Here is a 21,053-nt window from a genome sequence, read left to right as displayed (position 1 = left end):
TTGGGAAACATAAAACATGAACATTTATTGCCAACGTTTATGGACTTTAGTTGGTGCTTTCAGAAGCATGAAGACTCAATCATAATCCTCCATCTCTTCCAGCGTCCACATGCCCTCCTCACTCCTTCCCTCTTTCCCCTCCCCTCGCTTCCTCATGAGTCATAATCATGCACGCTACGAACAATAAAAGATGTTCGTCTGATATTGTCCAAATCCACTCACCAGTGGTGGTTGCTCAAATTAGGACTGCACGCTATCGCAGCCTCTTTTCTTATCGCTCTCCTTTGAGCGGACCAATTCCTATCGCCGAATTTCACAGATCATACGCTGAGAAAGCACAGAGTATAATTCTTCTTTAAATTCATATCATGTCGCTCAAAAGCCACAGCTTTGGTTAAAAATGTTTTTTTGCCAAGTTTCCTTCCTATGTGTGAGTCTTTTTTAATGTTGGCAGTAACTCTGGGAACATTCTTTCCTTTGATGTCAATTCATTTGAGTTGTTTTTAATGATGGTGCTGATGCTGAAGTTCAGAGTAATGATGGGAATGAACACCCAAGTCCTTAACTGGAGCTAAGTCAAATTTGTGATAGTTTTTTAAGCACGCTTATCGTGATTTACAGCTACTTCTAATCAGACTATGTGACAAACTTTAGCATTCAAGTAATACACAGTAAGTCATTCTGTTGAAATACCATCTGTGTTTGTGTGATTACACAGACATTGAGGGGGAGAGATGGTTTCATTCTTTTCCCTGCTGACATGAAATGGACATACTCCATGTTACTGTCAGTGCTAGTTTGCCACGCAGAGGGGTTTAGCTGTGGGTTACAGCATATGACTGCAGCTCAACATGTCCCCAGTTCAACTCTGGTTGCCCTCTGTGAAGGCCACAAACTTTGACTGTCTTTAACTGCTTCCCTTGTCCACAGTTTTTCGTTTTAATTTCAGTATTTACTTAAATAGCACCACATTGACAACAACGTCTCTCAGCATGACACATTATACTGTAAGGTGAGTACACAAATCAAATCAAGAGATCCTTAATGCAATTCCATTTGCACCCTATGTGAAGCACACTATACAATTACTCAAATAAGAGTAAACTAGAAACCAGAATTTGTTAACACCAATAGCATGTGCAAAAACCATCCATAATAACATGCCTTTTTTTTGAACTGCAAACATCTGTGTCACACATGCATATGCTTGCATATATATGCAGTAGTCATGCGTGCTGCTAGATAACATGCAGATCTTGTCATACTGCAAAGGAAAAGCCTTTCATTTTCCATACAGCACCAAAGCAAACAATCAACAGTTTCACTGCTTAGCATTTGAGGCAAGTCATCAACACTGGGTTCTTCTAAGTCTTCTGTGTGCATTTTATATTCTGAGCGCATATGAGCAGCCTTCAGAAAATGTGTATATATGAGCACGTCATAACACAGGCTGCTCATAGATGGATTGAGGAGATTGGGACCGCTTAACACCCATAATCCCTCACTCGGCTTGCATAAACCAAACTAATTTGGCTCATTTTACTGTGTATCGTCCATGTAAACAGTGAAGCACTTAAAGAAGAGGCTTAAGCGACAAAGTTGTCATTTGGCTTCTTGTCTGTATTTTTGCAACATACTTCCACCCGGGCCATTAAAGAACTCTCTTTCAGAGCCGTAGAATGATGAGATAAGATAAGATAAGATAGAATTTTATTAATCCCTCGGGTGGGTTCCTCTGGGAAATTCGACAACACTACTGATGAGTAGCTATTAATATGCATGAAGCCCAAGACAGCCGAGTCATCTTAAAATATGGGTTTCATCAAAAAGTTTAGCTTTATGAAAAAATTGTACAAGATGTGTGGAGTGTTTTGGACCCATTTGCATATGCAGTGTGGAATTTCCAAGTTTAAACAAGAAAGTTAAATTTGATCGATGACTTCCTGATGGTAAACTTTCTCAAGACTGTCGTAATTTTACCAAATTAAAGTACCACAATTTTTCAAATGCCAGCCGTCAAATTAAGCTCTTCAATGGTGGGTTGAACACCTCACAGAGTGGAGGCAGGCTGTTGCTGTAAACATATGAATCAACAAACAGAAATTTGAGATGACACACTGACACACAGATGTTTAAACAGGAGGGAAACATTTAAGGAGATCATCCTCAAAGAAATTTTGAAAGTTTGACATTTCATTTTAGTTATTTTTTTTTTCCACGTTAATGCCGTTTCCACATCAATTAGTAGTGGAAATGTTTTTATTTATGTAAACAAACAAACAAAAAATACCAAACAAGGAATAAATTGTCATTTTTTTTCTGACGTTCTAATAAAAAGAGGAGAGGCTGGTCTGACTGCTTGTGTGTGCTTCAGTGATCGAGTTTCTTTGAGTTTCTAATTCATGTTTAGATTTTTAGAATAAAATGCAAACGGAGAACCTTAAAATTCCCTAAATTCTAATCTTATGCATTGTCAATAAATGTGGCGGGATCTTATTTTCTCTGTTTTACTACATTAGTCTCACGTGTAGGTAAGGAAAATTGTGAAAAGATAGGGATACTTAAAGATATTTAATCTTTGATATCTTATATATATTTCATTTTACTTTTAAAGGCCATGTATCTAATGGGGCCAGCATGTAGAAAGAAACTCAGAAGCAAGTATCATTTTTTAATGTTTGGGTTGGCTTAGCAGTTTGTATCAGAAAGCATGTTTGCATGTCTTGTGCAGAAGGTGGTATTAAACAAAATATTTCCCTTTAAATTTAATGGTTTGCTGTTCAAATCTCGGCATCTCCAGTGACTCTACACTTCACTTCAGCTGCAATCTATTTCTACAATAAATACCAAACCAGCCCCTCTTCTTATTGGGTTACTTGCTGCCTTCTGTGTCCATTCTAGTGCTATTGCAGAGTTTCTTCACCTGATTAACATTAATCAGGGAGCAAGAGACATTCTTGTGGTCTGAGTAGTTTATACTGCTCCAGTTTAACTTTAGCTACCACTTTCGTCTCCCTTCACAGGGATTAATAGGTTTTATATATTCACAACCAAAGTTTAAGTGGATGCAACCATCCCACTGAACCAATCAGGAAGTACAGCAGGTCAGTGGGTTCATTACATGGATGTAAACAACTTTTATTTGTTTACAAATGAAGAACATGTAAAAACCCGTCATTTGTTTGATCTACATTTGCCTTTATATACAGGTCATTTCCTGGGCTAACACCAAGGGGGTATAGCTCAGTGGTAGAGCAATTGACTGCAGATCAAGAGGTCCCCAGTTCAAATCTGGGTGCCCCCTTTTTGCACTACAGTGGTAGTATGAAAAAATGGTAACAACATCACACGATCCGAAAGCTGCAAAGTAAATGATGACGTAGCATATGTTATTGTAATGAAGTTTGGCAATGCATATACTGTATGGCACATCTGCAGTGCAAAGGGTTAGAGTTATGACTAGCAGAACAGATCATTTGTACTTAAAAAAAATCCTATATTAATTAAAATCATGGGTGCTTATAGAGGCTGCAGTGTTCCTTTAAGAATCTTTATCACCAGTCAATCAATGCTGCCTTTGTAGCGAAAAATCATTTCATGCCTTTCTGAAATCACCCTTATCATAGGAAGTACTCTTTTTCTTAGATTTGTAGGAAATGAGCTGGATACATAGGCAGCCACCACTATAGAAACATTAAATACATCAGAGAGAGCAAAGGGAAATTTAATTTTCTACATTATTCATGGATTGAACTATATGTGAACCCTAAATTAGAAGAACAAGGAGGAACAGCACAAAGATAAAGCGTCAGACTATGGATCAAAATGCCCTTTTCTAACTATGACATTATCACACATAATGTGACATTATCACGCATGAATGTTTAAACACAAGTTTAAAAAAGGGGGTGGGGTCACTCAGCTGGGCTTCATCAGTTTTGTCTGAAAATGCTTGATCATTATAGTCATCTGTTTAATTTGATCATCTGCAAAATCTATTTCCTCTGTGAAAAACCCTTCCAGTGAATAAATGAAATTAGAACAGAAAATTGCAGATTTTAAGAAGTTGATAGGATCCAGTTTGGCACCTGTGGCTGAGTTGTTATACAATCTCCTGTCCTGTATAACAATGCCAGTAGTTCTCGCTCTGCGACAATAATTTCCCCTGCTTGTTGCATTCAGGGCATTCCAGCCTCTCTACAGGAGGTAATATTAAATGAACCTCAGTCTACCGTAAGCAGCGCTCATGGACTTATGGGCATATAAAGTAAACACAGGGGGCACTCAGATTTGTCTTTGTATGTATTTTTTCCAGGCAACTACTGGAGCCTAAGAAAGCATGCCATAAATGAATGCACACTCTAAATAGCATTAAACAGTAATGAACTGACCAGCCTGCTATATAATCCAGAGTACAGAATGCCCATGTCCAAAAAAAGAAATAAATTAATTATTGTTCATACTGTATCTCTCAAGCTAAAAAAAATAATAGTGTCAGGTATTCTTTTAAAGATCATTATATAAATTACATTCATATTCAGGTGACTTCTGATCCTTTTATTGGCTATTATAGAGCATGTTGTATATGAGTTCTCTGTAAGGTTCATGTATCTTCATCTTATGTGTGGAAATGTTTAAAAGCCTTTTTTCCTCCACGATAAAAAGCAAAAATCCTGGGAAATAATAAACTATTGTTGATTTTTATCTGTGCCATGGAGCAAATTAATTAATAGAGGGAGGATGGATGCTACAAGCGCAGGTTCATTATCATACACAAACATGCAAAGACTCACGAGTGAACAAACACATTTGGGCTGTTAAATATTTGCAGTTCAGAGAGAGGCTGCCTCCTTGACTCAGGCTTTGTGGATACAATTCATTATCAAACAGAGCTGAATTCACAGATAAAGCACGTACAAATCATGAGGGAGTACAGCTCAGTGGTGGAACATTTATCTGTAGATCAACAGGTTCCCATTTTGCCTCTTCAATTGCTGTATGTAAACAGGAATCTTTGCACATGTGATAAAGCTCTGCTGCATGTCAGAGGCAACACGGTGGCAGACAATAGAAAAGCTTTCTGCTCTGTGGAAAGGCTTTAGGGGAGACAGGCTAATACCACATATTCTCTGAATGTGCTCCTTAGATCTGCATTTTGTTGCTGCTCGTTTCTTTTCATATATCTTCTTTTAGCAGAATTCAACCATAAAAACCCTGCATTTAAACATCTTAAAATAAACGTATTTTATCTTATAATGCTATCATCACACAGTTATAGCTGTGTGGATAATAAGGCTTTAGATGGGCGTGCATTTATCTACTCTAAATGCATTAGTTATAAAGCAAGCTAATGCCAGTGACAGTGAACAAGATTTTGCAAACCAGTGACAGCATTTTTTTAATTTTAGAAGAGATAATCTATGCTGCAAATGGCATAGAAAAGAGACAAAAAGTGCAGAAATTCATATTTGCTGTTTGACTCTCATATAGCTGCAGCCATTAGTTGGAGTAAAACAGACAACTGCTTTTTTTTGAGATAGTAAATTCTTAAAAGGTTTAGGTTGTGTGTTCCTATCACACGTACATCACTGAGCCACACTTCATCTCATGCCTCGCCATAAAAAGCCTCATTTAACTCATCGGCCGCAGATTAGATTAACATCTGTAATTAGTGTTGAGGAGACGAGTTAACCTGAGTTGAATGGATACTTCAGCATGCGTATGTTATCATACATAATCATGCAGAGCAAGTCCCCAAAACACCCACGCACACAAAAACACACTGCTATCATCTCCTCGGGCTCACCTGCAAATATAGAGACCTGTCAGAGAAGGACTGAGGAAGAGGAGCAGGGCAGATGGAGCTGAGGAAGAATCTGTGGGTCTGTATTATTGAATCAAAGGTGTGTAAAATATCCACTCAATGAGAATAAAATGTGTGGTTAATTTGAAATGTCTCCCGTAACAACAAAATGTGTTCCTATGGAAAAAGCAGATTGGCTATTGGCGGTGTCTGTGTATATACTGTATGTGTGTGTCTGTATGCATATGTGAGGCTGACTCACAATTATTATTTCTTGTTGTGTCTTCAGGCATGGATGTATTCAGTGTGCGTGCTTGCCTGTGTGTGCGCATGCGGAGCACCTTACCCACTGGTGACAGGTTCTAAGGGCAGAAAAAGTGTGTGTGTGTGCGTGTGTGTGTGTGTGTGTATTTTCCTGCAAAGTACTGTATGTCATTTATTCCTATTCACATTATTCACATTCTCCAGGGAAGTGGCTAGTCTTTCATTACAGTGCGCTCACTTGTTTGACGGTTCTGCTCCTGAGGCGATTGCTGCTGCTAAATATCACACACCTGGATGCACAGTGTGTGCTTTTCCCTCTCATCCCAAAAAACCTGCTATCATGCTTTTAGTGTCTAAAAAAATCATACAAGAGTTTCACCTTGATGAGCCTTCTTTAGAGGGGCCATACAGCACATGTAGGATTACAGATGACTTCTTTTACAGCAGCGTATCTTTAATACCGCAGGAGCTGAAAAGCTGGGCAGAGGGAAGATAGATAAAGGAAGAGAACAGTTCTTTAAATATGATAAAACATAGAAGTGCATTATAAATACCACACCACTGGTTCCCAAACTATTGCTGCAAAATAGGAATTTAATTTGCGGGATGGCAAAAACATGCTGCACATTAATGCAAATGGTAATATGTGTGCATGTATTTTTATGGCTTTATGTGACACAAAAGAGTCACAGCTTCCAAGTGGAGTAGGACTACCTCTAATAAATGCTAACAAGAGATTTGTACTTCTGCATTAAATACGCAATATAGGTATACTGTGACCGTAAAGCCTTCTGAAAGCCAGAACCTACACAGTAATCTGACACTTCAGATACACTGAGGAAAGCCACGGGCAGTTTTTTTCTTTGTGCCATGGTATATTAAATACATTATATATACTTAAATGTTAGTGCTGAAATTCCAATTAACAGGCAATTTAATGGTTCAGCTCCCATTAGACTGGTGAATTGTCTGGAGTCAAGTATGCCGGGCTTTTTGCTTAATATATTACCCAACAGGCTACTTTAAAAAAGAAAAAGGTCCTGCCTGGAACATATCTTAGTAGTAAATATACAGATACAGTGAGGGAACTTTAAGATAAGCTAAAAATAAACTTTTTTGTCCCATGGGGAAACTGGTCTTTGACAAGGAGTTCTAAACATAGTTGTGTTCACATAATAAGCATAATATATTACGCCAATATAAATAGACTAATATGCAAAATCTCAAATATAACCATGCAGAATCTTTGTTGACTTTCCTTCCTGGTTAAAGTTAAACTTTATTAATATGGTCCATCTTTTTCAGGCCCACTGGTGAAAATTCTTAAAACCCCTGTGTTTAACTTCTTCATACTTTCCCCGTAGTATGCAGTACTGTAGAAAAGCCTTGAACCCGCCATCTTTTCCTTATTATATCTTTATTTTGCATCCAAGAAGCCAGACTTTTTTTTTTTTTAAGTGGTGTGAGCAATAGTTCTCCAATCTTTCTAAAGGTCTTTCAAAGTTGTTCTCTGGACATTGGCTGATTGATGTCTTGTTTACAGTCCACTCCTTGTACCTAGCCAATTTTGTACCTACCCCATACAGTACATACACAGAACGGCATGTAGTGTGGGTCTAAACTGTACAGTGGATGACAAAAGAAGAAGTGGCAAGCCTAAAAAAATAAACTGTTGAAAAACCATGTATGAGAGTGATGCCCTTAAGAAAGGAAAAAAATTCAGCTATGACCAGACAAAAAAAAAAGAAAGTAAGAAAGAAAAAAGCCAGTTTAGCTCACTGGGTGAGCAGGCGACCATATTCCATAAGGCAGATGTTCAAGTCTGACCAGTGGCACTTCACTGCATGTCTCCCCTTCCTTCTTGTTTATTTATCACTGCTGCACTACCCAATAACAGAGAAAAATGTCCCCCAAAATGGTCTCAGTGGGAAAGTGGCTGTCAAATAGCTATTATTAATGAAGGGAAACAGGGAGAAAAGGCTGATGTTGACTGAAAATCAGTGCCAAGAGGACTTACGGAGTGATGAATCCAAATTTCAAATATCTGGTTTAAACCATCATCAATATCTACAGAGGTCAGGAGAAAAGGTATAACAGTGAGTGTCTACCTGTAAAACACAATGGCTCTGGAATGGTTTGCTGCTGGATTTTAGCCAGTGGTGTTGGGGATACTGTCAAAATTGATGAAATTATGAATACAAAAGTGTTCCAACGTACCATCAGCTTTTGATTCATGATGCCAGATCCAGAAATTAATTGATTGGAAACGGCGACAGTTATCCCAAACATACTGCCAATGTGGTAAAAGCACACCTGGACAGACCAAGACCTCAACATTATGGAAGCAGTGTGGGATCGTCTTAACAGAGAATGGAAAAAAAGACACCCAACAAAGAAGAGCTTCGAATGTCATTCAAGAAGCCCTGAGAACTGTTCCTGAGGACTACTTAACGAAATGACAAGAATGACTTACTAAGAGAATTCAGTCTGAGCTGAAGAATAAAAGTGGTCGTACCAAATGCTGACTTTGTTAGAATTGTTAGAATCTCATTTTTTTAAACAAAATGTAAAGAAGTGAAGGGTGGCTCAAGACTTTTCCACAGTACTATAGTTTCTTTGTAAAGTCAGCACCACTTTTTTAACACTTTTTTAAGTGTACTGATTGCTAGATTTGGAATCCCATGATAGATTTATCAAGGTGATAATAACCTGCTTATGATCCTGAACCCAACTGCTGCTGTCAGGGTAAGTGAAACCAGACGGTGGAAAGATATCCTGGGTGTGTTGGAGTTGCTCTGTATTACCGGGCCTGGAGAGGCATACTATGAAGCTAACAGCCAGAACAACAAATATGGCTGTCTTTTTACGGTGTTACCATGGTAACACATGCTGAACACATAACATGTAGACTGTTTATCACCAATCAGTAAGATTAATTTGAGAAGAATCTGACAACAAGCGTAAGTGATTTCAACCTCCTGTTTATTAGTATATGACACAGTGAGAATTCATGTACTGCTGTCATGTCAGAATTAAGTAAGAACACACACAATAAAATAAATATTGCATATTATCTTGAGTTAACATATACATTTTTTCTAACTTCTCTGCATGCTTCTTTTGATCTGCAGCATTACTCTCTTGTCCTATCTGCAATGGCAATCTTCCCTTTTACTGCTATATTTTTCTTTTCTTTTAGAGAGCTCTGTCACACATTCCTCCAATAATGCATCTGCCTTGGAGTTGGGGGGGAGGGGGGGGGGGGAGAGATTCAACTGGTCAACATTGTGCAGAAGAAGAGTCAAATAATACATCAAACGTCCCTTCTATGTGAGCGCAAGCAGAGCCTGAAGAAGAAAGGCTGGGCTAGTGAAAACAAAGAAGATCGATTGCCCGTGTGGAAATGTTCATTATCTCTGAGGTTTTATGTTTAGTGAAGACAACTAAGAAACTAAGAAATTTGTCTATGTTAAACTTGCCTTATATCTTATCCCTTTCTTGAGCTTTGTTTCTTCATTTTTGTGTTATCTTGTGTTTTGGTTCATGTCTGTTACTGTCAGTAGCAGCAGTTGCCCGAGTGTTTCTGTTTCTGTCTGCCTTCCTTTCTTTTTGTTCCCATGTTCGTCCCTTTGTGTTCCCTTATTAAGTGTTAATATTCAAGTCTATGGTACTCTCTTTTGTTTTGTCCGGGGTTTTTTCTCCAGATTTTAAATGCTTGAAGGTTCGTTTTCTTCTATGTCCTGAGTTAAAGATGCTTTGTGACAGCCTGCCTTGATTCTCTGATTATTTTGTTTTCTGATTAACTGTTGTTATTTGCATTCCTCTGCATCTCATTCCCCTCCTTTGTCTAATCCCTAATCAGTGATCTCTGTATATATAGTCCAGTCCAACTTTTTGTCTCAGTGTGTTTCCCAAGGCTTTGTTCCAGAAAGCAAGTTTAGTGAAAGTTCTGAGTTTGTTGACACATGAGAGAAATTTCTGGCTTTTTTGTTCTAGAAAGAGACTTTAAACTTAAACTGTGTAAAGTAAAGTGTGCGTGTTAGTCCCCATAGGGAAATAGTTCCTCTGCATTTAACCCATTCACCCAGTGAAGCAGTGGGCAGCCACCAGTGCAGCGCCCGGGGAGCAGTGTGTAGGGACGGTACCTTGCTCAGGGGTACCTTAGGGTAGCCGTTCAGTGGAGTCGAACCCCCGACCTTCCGATCATGGGGCCACCACTCTACCTACTGAGCTATCCCTGCCCCACAAGAACTGTGTCAGGTGCCAGGGTCAACAAAGTTTCTCTTTGACTCCTTCACTCCTGCTTTTTCATTTGTGTAACTGATGTCCAAGCACCTTCACAAGCACTGAAACCCTGGTTAGATATTGGTTGTGTTTAATAATTAGCATTTTTTTTACTAATTGGTCATCTATGCAAGGGCACAGATGATGATCGCTGAATAAAATATAGCAAAATAAAATATGAAGTCTGTATCTCCATGACTCGGGTCAGTAAGGCAGTTGTCAGGTTGTCTGCTAGTTTCTCTACATTAAAACATTTAGCATGGATTAGTGTATTCATCAGCATTTTAAGAAGAAGAAGAAGAAGAAGAAGTAGTAGTATCAGTCACAATGGTGAATAAATACCTGTCATTGTTTATCAGTTGGAGATTTTGTGAATATTTTAGTTGAAAGTTGTAATGTGAGACTAAATGTAGTTCAAAGTGAGGTTTTTGAATACAGGCAGTCTGTGTCACTGGATTTTATGCTGAAATATTTTCATATATTCAAATATAGTCATCAAATTATGTTGTGCAAAGTCTGAACCATTGTTTTTATTGAAAATAAACTAAATGAATTTTAATGAATCTAAATAATATCGCATGTCAAAGTAATCTATTTTTTTATCTCATTATTTCATATTTGTCCTTTAGGACCTGCATTTTGTCCTTGTCAGGGTGAAGCTGGATAGTTTTAACTTAAAGATCAAAAGTAAAATTTGGTCGGGTTTCACCTTTACCTGTAAAGGTAAATTTGGATGACTGCATAGATGACAATTACATTTTTCTCCCCTGGTGTTTATGATGAATGGTAAATGGCCTGTATTTGTATAGCGCTTTACTAGTCCCTAAGGACCCCAAAACGCTTTACAAGCCCAGTCATCCACCCATTCACACACTGGTGATGGCAGCTACATTGTAGCCACAGCCACCCTGGGGCGCACTGACAGAGGCGAGGCTGCCGGACACTGGCGCCACCGGGCCCTCTGACCACCACCAGTAGGCAACGGGTGAAGTGTCTTGCACAAGGACACAACGACCGAGACTGTCAGAGCCGGGGCTCGAACCGGCAACCTTCCGATTACAAGGCGAACTCCCAACTCTTGAGCCACGATCGCCCAAATGGCATCATTCACATAGCTTCATAAAAATGAAGCCGCTGTTCTTCATTTACTCATTGTCATGGTGAATGCTATCAGAAATCCAGTGATGATGGCTTCATTTTTCCAGCTTTTCTGCAACTGAAAACTAAGAGTTTTCCACCAAGGATTAGACTCAGGCTTTGTTGAACCTGTCTTCTGGAGCTGGGCCCAAGTTTGAGGGTCGCAGATGCCAACAGACTTAATAAACTGATCCGTAAGGCCAGCAATGTTGTGGGGATGGAGCTGGACTCCCTCAAGGTGGTGTCGGAGAGGCGGATGCTGTCCAAGATAAAGACAATGTTGGATAACACCTCCCACCCACTCCATGACATGTTGGTCAGCCACAGGAGCTCGTTCAGTGAGAGACTGAGATTACCGAAAAGCACCACTGAACGACACAGGAAATCTTTCCTGCCTGTGGCCATCTCCCTCTACAACGCATCCACTTAACACACTGTTTGCTGCTACAGCTACACATGTTTCTTTTCCAAATATTTATTTATAAGTGACTTATGTATGTATGTATGTATGTATATATATGTATATATTGTACTATTCTTAGTTAGCGTATTGTCTGTCTTGTCTTAATGTTGGTTTAAAATGGAGCACTGTAACAAAAAATAATTTCCCCCAGGGATCAATAAAGTATTCTGATTCTGATTATTCCATTTCGTCCTTGGCTCCTCATGTTTAGACTTTGACTTTTGGGGCTTTTTTCCCCTGTAGTCTGTATTTGGGTCCTCAAATCCAAAGTTGTGTGACAATGATAAGAACATTTTAAACTTTTAACAAAATCAGCAAAGTTGCTCAAACATTTTAAGTGTCAGTGTTTTTTTCTTTTTTATTTAAGTGTTGATATCATTTCTATTAAAAGTAACTATTATAAATATTACTTGTCACCTTGAACAACTGTCAAAATGTGCACATAGGGGAAAAGGTCTTAGAAGACAGCTTTTTTTTGTTTGTTTTTTATGTTCAGTTTTGTTTGTCTGGTTGAAAAACAAACAGCAAGAAAAAAAAACCCTGCTAATTTCACACACTAATGATTCTTTATTCAGGACGTGGTAGATGTGATGTATTTAAAATTATGTAATATAATTCTGGGGGCAAGAAAGGTATTTTTAAATATAGATTTTAGTCATATGCAAAAAAAAAGTCTCTGCATAGCTGTACTTTTTTTTAACTAACATTAGGACTAATTAGGTTGAGCTGGCTGTGTAGAGCCACTGCATGTACTGTCCTATGTCAGTGAAGGACTTTGGCAACCCACTAATGCAGCTGGATTTGCATTGAGTGAAATGAAGCGAAAGTTTTAAATGGCATCAGTCTTGCTATTAAAGCAAAGCAAAACATCAGACAAACAGGGAGGAGCAGCTCTCTCCTCCATCCGTGTGTGTGTGTGTGTGTGTGTGTGTAGTAACTGGGGGAGTGCTGTCCCTCGCCTCTGCTCAGTGTGTGCAGCAGCTGCAGCTTTCAGCCTCGGTCTATACTGTAGGGGCCATTCTGCTGTCTGAAAGACTGATAGGAACAAAGAGCAGAATGGTGATGGAGATGAACCAGAGGAGAGCTCTGATGGTGTGTTTCAAACACACTTGTTCCCTCTCTGCTGCTTGTAATTTGACATCAGTGTGAAAGGAAAAACAAAAACCACTCTTCCGGATCAAGAGCTAAAGTAGGCTTTTTGGACAAGGGGAACACAAGGGTCAATTTCAAAACTCTTGACCAGAGGGCGGCAAAATCTTGACAGAAATTGAAACGAGTACACCAGCTCCTTCCACCTTCCCTGATTCGTTGCTATCATCTGTCTGCCATCTTAAAAAATAATGGTTGCTGACATATGTCCAGTTTACAAATATGATAAATTGGAAAACACTTCCAGCAATGTAAATTCTCTTATTCTATAGAAACAACATACAAATGCATAAAGGCAGCTCAGCACATATGGCACCCACAGTCTAAGATACTTTAGGTTCCACCTGTGTTCACAAGGGGCCGCCACAGTGGGTAACTCTGCATGTTGGATTTGCCAGATTTGCGAGATGATGCAACTCAAAGGGATTTATGTCTCCTCCTAGATCCAAACTGAGACTCTTTCACTCGTTGTAAGCTACTACACTATGGAGCCACTATGGTAACCACAGGCTAATGAGACAAAATCAGAGCGCATGAATGGAGTCCCCTGTTTCAGCTCATGGCACTGAGAGCTGAGCAGAGACAACGCTCTCATGCAACATCCCAGTCAGTGCCAATGCACAGACAGCAAAAAAAATGAAGCTTACTCAAAGGCTGGCTCAAAGTATAGAGGTATTATAATAAATGAAATGCAAGGACTTGGCTGACTAGTGTTTCCTTCCCCCACAATCCCCCCTATCTCACTGCCCACCCCCACAAATCCCAATACAGTCACTCTTCCTGCTGTTTGCCATCTCCATCCCCCCCTCTTCCACTTCCTTCTCTTCATCATCCATCAAGAACCATAAGGACTGACTCTCGCTTCCTACATATCAGATACACTGCTTGATTTGCATAATGGCTTATTCCATTAGTCTGAGTCCACGTGAAGCCAACAGCCCCTTATATAGACAATTTAATTATACTACAAGTTTAGAAAAAAGCTGCATTCACACTAGAGTCCAAATTTGACTTTACATGTGATGTGCCTCTTCAACTATGAATTATTTAAATTAATTCCTTTAAAAAAAACACTTTTTCCTTAAATCATATATTATTAGAAAAAAAAACATGTCACCGTTTCCTAAAGCCCAAAAAATATCCAGTTTGCTTGTTTCACTATGTCTGAAGAATGTTTGCAAAAGACATTTAGTGTAGTGTGTAATCCCATAAGATAAAAACAAATCGATCAATTTGGTGAATCAGCTTTAATATTAGAGCACAAGAATCCAGGTGCAATTCTAAATGATTTGGACTTCTTCAACATTTATTGGGTATCTGTGCTGCACTTGCATTTGCTCTGCGCAACTTAACAACAGCAATCACAAATCTAAGTTCACCTCCTGCCACCTCCTGTTTTCCTTTAGGGGATTCCAACTCCAAAGTTGAGAATTAGCCAGCAAGTCTTCTCTTTTCAAGTCCACTCTATGCTAGTAATAAGGTTTCTTTCTATTTTTTTATTGGTTTCACAAGCTGATTGGCTAAGAAGAAAAAATACATCATGCTAGAGATTTTTATTAATCTGACAGCCAAACGTGTTACAGATATAGAAAGTATTAAATCAGGTTATTACAACTTAAATTTTGGAACAACACCACATGTCATATTAATTCTCCTTCACTTACCTGCTTGGTAATACTCAAAGCCCTTCCTCTAAACACTGTTTCTCCTTCTCTTTCAGCTAGCACAGAGGGACGGTGTGGCTGAAGCTCACTGAGACACTTTCCCTCTGGACCCATTATGGATCCTTATTTATTCCAATATTCAGCCCACCTCCTAATCCTTATAAACCATTCACTCAATCAAATGTGATTGAAGTTTAGAAAAGAGTATAGAGCTGTTGTTTTTTCCAGATGCTAACTATGTAGGGGACTCCTTAAATGCCACCTGCTTCACAAGGGCAATATTTCCTTTTTCTCTGCTGTGTTGGTAAATTAAGATTTCAAATAAAAGTGGAGAGTGGTATGAAACAGTGTGTTCATTTCATCTCTAATGTACACTCACTGGAAACTTTGCTAACTACATTTTGCTAGCAGTGGGCTGGACCCTCTTTTACCTTTAGAACTGCCTTGATTCTCAGTGGCATAGATTCAACAAGGTGCGAGAAATATGCTGACCACTTCTGGCGAGTGTTTGTGAATTGTAACCTCAGTTTGCTGTTCTTAGCTAACAGAAGTGGCACTAGGTGTGGTCTTCTGCTGCCATAGTGCATTTACTTCAAGGTCAGAAATGCTTTCTTATTCTTTCGTTGTAAGACGTGTTTATTTGAGTTACTACTGTTTTCCTATTAGCTTGAAGCAGACTGTCCATTCTCCTCTCATCTCTGGCCTCAACAAGGTGTTTTCACCCACTCGGCCCATTCGCTGTAATTCTCTGGTTGTGTGGGAAAATCCTATTAGATCAGCAGTTTCTAAAATACTCTTACAAGCCCATCAGGCACCAAAACCCATGCCTTCTCCATTTTCTTTCAAAGTAAGTGACTCTGAAAGCGGCATTCTGAAGCTCAGTTGAACTTCAGCTGGTCTTGTTAGCCATGTCTACTTGGCTGATTAGATATTTGCATTAACGAGCCACTGAACAGCATACCTAATAAAGTGGCTGGTGAGTACACATTTGCCATTGTATATTAGTGGGGAATGTAAAGTTGTCAAAATCAAATGTTGTTTTCATGAGGGGATTCTTCCATCGTTCTTTTCTGTGCTGTACCATCACAGAGGACCGTGATTCAAGGCAACATTTTAATAGTAATGGCTGCGCTATGATATTTTTTTTAAAGCAGACACTGCAGTAGGAAAATGGAGGCACACTAGCTCTTTCTTGTTTTGTAAAATGTTTCATTTTGATGTCAGCCACAAGTTGCATCGTTGAGGGATAACAAAGCCTTTAGCTATGCACACAAAAAGCATAAAAGAAGCAGCAATTAACTTAACTTTTTTTGCTGGAGACAAATTGCCTTGAGGTTTTTCAGGAACAAATGAGGCTGAAATGATGCCGTTTTAATGTCAATTAGCTATGGCTTTTTCTTTTTTTTCTTAACTTCTTTTTTTTTGTGTCGATGGAACCCAGAGCAGACACACTATCGCGCTCTTATCCACGCGGGGCTTTGTGTGCTTTCAGTGTGACATGGAACCGATGTGAAACAAACCACTAACAAGCCCAGGGAGACAGGAATAATCCACCACAGTGCAAAAAGATATGCCAACTGCAACACAAGGGTCAATTACCACACACAAACATGCACACACACAGAAAGCACAAATTCTCCACTTATTGATGAAACTGATTTCTTGCACTCAGTCATATGATTAAAGAGCTGGCTTATGACTGACCATGAATAATGGGTCCCTGAGCTCAGCTACACTGACCTTAGAGGAATGATAGTGGGAATGCATGGGGAAAAGACATATGGGTTAAGCAAGGTAAAGTGGGAAAGAGGGAATGAGATGAAGGGAGTCTTAAGAGCATTAGGCTGCTCCTGTGCAGAAGCCCAGATTCACCATGAAGCTCATTGTCTCGAGCCAAAGCAGACCTGATACCTGCCAACAGCGCTCATCCGCCCCCCTGCTGTCAGAGCTAACTCTGTCAGCGCTCTCCATACAGATGACAGACTCGCTGTTAATGGAACATAAAGCACAAACAGGTCCCAGAGGATTATTACAATGCAACAACACTAATGAGTGACTGATTAGCAGCGGCCCTATGAAGCTACCCTTTTCTTAATACCCAAAATTTGACTTTACAAACATTAAGACCATAACTTCCACCCCTACAGCTGGCGTGAAATTGACACTCAAAGCATCACATGTGGTGGACCGTTAATGCTTCATCTATTTAGGGTGTGACAATGAGTCAATCAGTTTGAAACACGCATGACTTCCCGCAAAAATTAATTAGCATTGTTTAATGAAATGTGACTTTCAGCCTGCGGCGCCGCACTGTTTAAATCAGACACGTTAGAGGAGAAACCGTCGGCTTCAGGATCCTCTGTTGCTCCAGTTGCAGCAGCTCCACTCACACATGCTGCCAGGAAGGAGAGCACACAGAGGCCAAATGCCACTGCCAGCCACGGTTGAATTTGTTTACTGCAGATAAGTAGAGACATCCTTGCCATCACAGTGACTGAACGCCGAGATGATGATTTTGGCTCAGTTTGTGTGGAGAAAGGAGGAGGGATCCCGCTGCATTCAGGGTTCACGGTGGCATAAATGTGAGTGCATTCACAAACATGCATGGGAGCATGTGCACACACGATGCATAGAGGAGCTCCCAGTGCTCTCATTAAGATTTTATTTGGGTTAAGTTAATGACACGGACCCTTGATAATCTGCAACTGAATCTTCTGTTAGAATAAATTATTTAGTTAACACCGATAATCTTGCCACCTGTGGTGTGCAGCCAGAATACTGAATGACTACCAACATCTTCAGTGTTTTAAAATAGCTTTTGAACAGAAATCCTTAATTCATCTTAATTTTCTAATAATTAAATTTGATAATAAATCTTAGAATTACTTTCGTAAGCCCTGAATACTGATCTCTTGCTTTCCCCCTGCATCTTCTCTCTTCATGACTTGTTTGCTTCGAGGCAATACTTCACCCTGTGCTAGGAGCTGTTAGAGGTCAAGTGTCTTGCTCAAGGATGCACCAGCCAGCCAAAACATTTGAACACAAAACTCTGACCCTGTTCCTGTTTCATCTGACAAATCCAGAAGACATCAGTCATAAATATAACAGGCCAGCACTGGGAAACTGACTGGCAGAGGACACGGATTTTTCAAGTTATTATACTTTAATATCTAGATAACAAGTCTCTGTCAGTGTCACAGCATTCATCAGCCTTCATTCACTTTCATCTGACTGCACCATGGATGCGATCACTCCACTGTCACTGTATTTTCCTTGAGGAGTAAAGGAAGGGCCAAGGTTTATCAAAGGATAACACTCAGAGACAGAGTTGAAATAGAGTTCAAACTAAAAAATCCTTCACAAACTGCCACCACACAGTGACACTCGGGTCACTGTAAATACCAAATTAACAGGTGAGACCCAAGAGGTAAATGTGTAACGGTGAGTGGCAATGACCTTAATTGTTCCCAAGATACCAGTGCAGATGTAGCTATGGCAATGTTGGCCTCTTGGTCGGTTTTTAATAAGCCACTATGATCCAATCTGAAGCATCTCAATCTCTACAGGATCGAGAACTCTAAATTTGTCAGACACTCCTTCACATTCAAGACTTAATGATGGCGTTACATTAAGTAACACTCCATTTTATTTATACAGTACCAGTTCATAATAGTCATTTCAAAGCACTTCATAATGTAAGCCAAAGAACCTCCAGAGAAAACGGTCAGGTGTGAGCGAGCACTTTATGACTGTGGGGAAGGAAAACCTCTTTTAAAACAAAGAGACCGTGAACAGTTGAAACCTTGGGTTGAGGATAAAGGGGGAAAAGAAGCTGGAAAGAGGAGCGCAATCTATAGGAGGGAGCGGATAAAATTAATGACATGCAATAGCAGCATCCATATACAACCGATTACAATTTCACTCAGTACATTGAGTTATAACTACATGACTCTAACCAAAGGTTTATAACAGGGCACTACTTTGTGATTAGTTTGTTTAGCATTAGCACATTTGGTAATCTAAGATAGTGGGCATATAGCACGCAGAAGCCATTAAACAGGCACATATTAATATTGTGTAAGGATATTAGCATGCTGATGTGGCACTTAAGCATACCAAAGTATTTACTGAAGGGCTGTACTTCTGGTAATTGCTTTCTTTACTTTCCTTGAGTTAACTTTAGTTACATTTTTGATTCTACTTTCCACTTCTACTCAACTGCATCTTATAATAGTTGTACTTGTAATGTTGTACTTGATTGTACAACTTTAGCTTTGTTAAAAAATGTAAACAAATGAGATCAAGAGTTTCAAAGGTGATGTTTTTGATAAATGAAGCTTCCCAGCGGTTTATAGTATTTTCAGGGAAGTAATATTACATGTGACATAGTAACAGAGTAGCACAAATTGTATCCTCTATCCTCTACCGATGATATAAATGTTAAGCATAAATAACATAAATAACATAAAGTTAAGCATGGATTTGTTGTAAAAAAAAAAACAACAAACTGTAGTTTTAATGTGTTATATGAATATCAATGAGTTCTTTGAATCACTCGCTGGAAAAATATTGACTGCACCACTTCAAAAGCAGACAGTTTCATACTTCATGTGTGATCTGCTAGCATATACTCCCAGTAAAAAACTTTTATCTCTACAGTCCAACCACTTATGGTTCAAGTGTTGTTCCTGTGAGCTGTCTTTTATTGAGAGTTACGGATTGGACAGTTGTTTTTGCTCACTACTAATAGGTCAAAGCATGCCAGACATTGGGAAAAGATGAAATGGAGGAAAAATAAGGAGGCAAGTCAATGCAAAGCGGCCAATATTAAGAAATGATTCACAGTTGCAGCCAATTTCAGCAGATGGTGGGTGAATGTAAACGGAACTTGGCAATCAAATTTCCTACAAAACACTTTATGGATGCAGAAGGGGGGAGAAGAGAAAAGACTGAAAAGGCATAAGAGGATTGGAGAGCTGAGAAGGAAACATACTGAAAGGAAAGGGGAACAAAACGAGCCCTATTCCAGCAATATGTTCTTGCCTGCAGTTACACTTGTTCCAATACAAGTTTAATGATGCAATCGGGCTTGCCATGCTAACTGACAGGTCTGGTTGTGCAAAATAATTGATCGTGCTCTCACTGATATTGGATCTAAAACCCAGGAGTAAAAGAAGAAAAGCCTGCATTCACAGCTACAGTGTGGATACTATCGAACGACAATTACCCAACAAGAGGAAAAGGGGGAAAGGACAGAGAAAATAATAGAGTAACAGTTTTTATACCCTCAGAAATTGGTCTTTTGAGGTTACATGTGTATGTAAACCTATAAAAAGAAGTGTCTTATTAAGGAGTGGCTCAAGAAAAATATATTTTTTAAGCCAAAAATATTAACTCCATAAATACATTATTGCCTAAGGCAAATCCTTCAGGGTACCTCACAGACTAGGCACCCTGCTTATACAACCACCAAAGGCCTAATGAAATCTCCTTCATCACTCTGAAGACCACACAACCCAATGTTTGTATCTACATCAAGAATAAAGTAAACAGAATCAAGTCTCTTCTTGTTAGTGCTATGAACGGCTCCTGGTATAATAAGCGATAAAGTAAAGATGAGTGCAAAACGTAAGAAGGGTTACAGACCAGAGTTGTTTTGATTTCTACTCATACATAGACAATACTCTCTAGATAAGTTTTTATAGCTGTTTATTATGGGCAGTAACAACACAGTGTATTTTCTGATTTTTCTCTTTATATGAGTGTGTGTGATTGTGTGCATTCAGATGTCCACCTGCTAATTATGATTGTTAATGCTAATGCAACATCTGGCTCAATCTGCTTCTCATTAAAGGAGCCATAGGAAAACACTATCATGCCAACTCACCAATGTCACTTAGAGGTGACCTATTATTGCCTGTTTTTATATAAGCTGTTATAGTCATGGAAACTTTAAACACCATCAAAGCTTTGTATAGCAATGTCAGCATTTGCACAAGTAGCTTAGGGTAATCTCTGTTTTGAATGGCGTTATATTATCACTAAAATCATATAGTCCTGATGCAATCGTCTCATCTGTATTTCCATCAAAATTGATCGAACATAATTAAAGCATAACAAAGCTGTATCTACTTGAATCATATTAGTACTATTCAGCCTCTTAACTGAACGTGCCACACTCTGCACCCCTCTAGAAATGCCATTTGTAGAAGGTCACAATGTGTATCTTTAATAACAGATACAAACTGGCTTCAGTGCAGGGACCCCTTCAGGGTGGAAATGGCTTGTT

The 21,053-nt window shown here is 39.1% G+C and overlaps 1 protein-coding gene and 1 non-coding gene across 3 annotated transcripts in view; one reads left to right on the top strand and one right to left on the bottom strand.

The window, feature by feature from the left end:
* gjc1 (gap junction protein gamma 1) overlaps positions 1–21,053 on the bottom strand; it is a 46,457-nt gene that overhangs the window by 13,075 nt on the left and 12,329 nt on the right. Inside the window, exons 1-2 of one of the 2 annotated variants that reach the window (XM_085454788.1) lie at positions 8,777–8,891; positions 6,447–6,544 (exon numbers count right to left, since the gene is read on the bottom strand). The exons of the other annotated variant lie outside the window; for it this stretch is intronic. The gene's annotated coding sequence lies outside the window, so the exon portion shown is untranslated. Of the gene's footprint in view, positions 1–6,446; positions 6,545–8,776; positions 8,892–21,053 lie in introns of those variants that run through there. 2 annotated transcript variants of the gene reach the window in all.
* trnac-gca (transfer RNA cysteine (anticodon GCA)) lies at positions 3,233–3,304 on the top strand. The gene has a single exon. It is a non-coding gene; the product is annotated as a tRNA-Cys (tRNA).

This window comes from Copadichromis virginalis, linkage group LG4 (assembly GCF_057382275.1).
Source record: "Copadichromis virginalis isolate Kocher_CV1m ecotype Utaka linkage group LG4, C_Virginalis_male_GT1.1, whole genome shotgun sequence".
Taxonomy (NCBI): Eukaryota; Metazoa; Chordata; class Actinopteri; order Cichliformes; family Cichlidae; genus Copadichromis; species Copadichromis virginalis.
This window is presented reverse-complemented; position numbering and strand designations above follow the sequence as displayed.